This window comes from Echinops telfairi, unplaced genomic scaffold (assembly GCF_000313985.2).
Source record: "Echinops telfairi isolate 266 unplaced genomic scaffold, ASM31398v2 ScPeMD7_7468;HRSCAF=8506_0, whole genome shotgun sequence".
NCBI lineage: Eukaryota > Metazoa > Chordata > Mammalia > Afrosoricida > Tenrecidae > Echinops > Echinops telfairi.
The window spans coordinates 14,836,334-14,837,428 of record NW_022111369.1 but is presented as its reverse complement, the minus strand read 5'-3'; positions in this window follow the sequence as shown (position 1 = coordinate 14,837,428).

Sequence of the window (1,095 nt, the reverse complement as noted above, 5' to 3'; positions counted from 1 at the left end):
AATCCCAATACAATTACCCTCATCTTTCTTCAAAGAAATGGAAAAACTGATTACCAACTTCATATGGAGAGGGAAGAAGCCCAGAATTATCAGAGAACTCCTCAAGAAGGACACAGTGGAAAGGCTTGCTTTACCTGACTTTAGCATATATTATACAGCCACAGTGATCAAAGCCGCATGGTATTGATACAATGATAAATACTCAGACCAAAGGAAGGGACTGAAAACCCAGAAATAACTGTGAGGTTAACTACGTGTGATATTAAATGGAAAGGGAAAAGTATAAATTCATAAATCCTTCATATAACTTGAAACTCAGGACTAAATTAAACTGGGAATAAACATCATATGTTACCCCCACTTATCTCCAATGGTGTGGATTTGACCATATATAATCATAACCATCTCAATCAAACCATATGAATTTATAATAGTGAAGGTTGACTAAAATTTTGTGTGCTAAATTTTGAATTATTGCAAACTGAGCATTGTTGAATTAGCATACTTCCAACATATCTTTGAGAATGACTGGTAATCGAATGTAGTAGGCCTAATTAGGTGTCTCTATCCATGCATGAACCCTAAGAGTACATTAAGCTACATCATAACAACCTGTCCCAATGCATCCAACAGTCTCATATTCCATTTCTTAAAGTCAATGGGCCTCATCAGAGTAACTTGACATAATGGTGACAGTGTCCCTGAGGAACACAGTTGGTTTTATTTTATCAGCATTGTAGTATAAAAAACATCAGGGGAAGTTCTACCCTGATCTATACAGTCATTATGATTCAGTATCCACTCCATGACGGTGATTTGGTTTTTTTAGTTTGTGGTTTGTAGTTCTAAAGTTTGTATTCAAAATCACTCTGAAATTAAATGTGATATATATATATATATATATATATATATCCTCAGAATGCTTTACATCAGATAGAGTAATATCTTTTAAAAAAATTTTTATTTCCTGAGGATTTGATCAAATGTATGGTTTTCTTGTGTCTCCACTTCCCTACCCTTATCACTGCCACATATGTGACTACATACAAGATTGCATAACAACTGCATGGGTCAGGACAGCCTTTGGGCCATTCG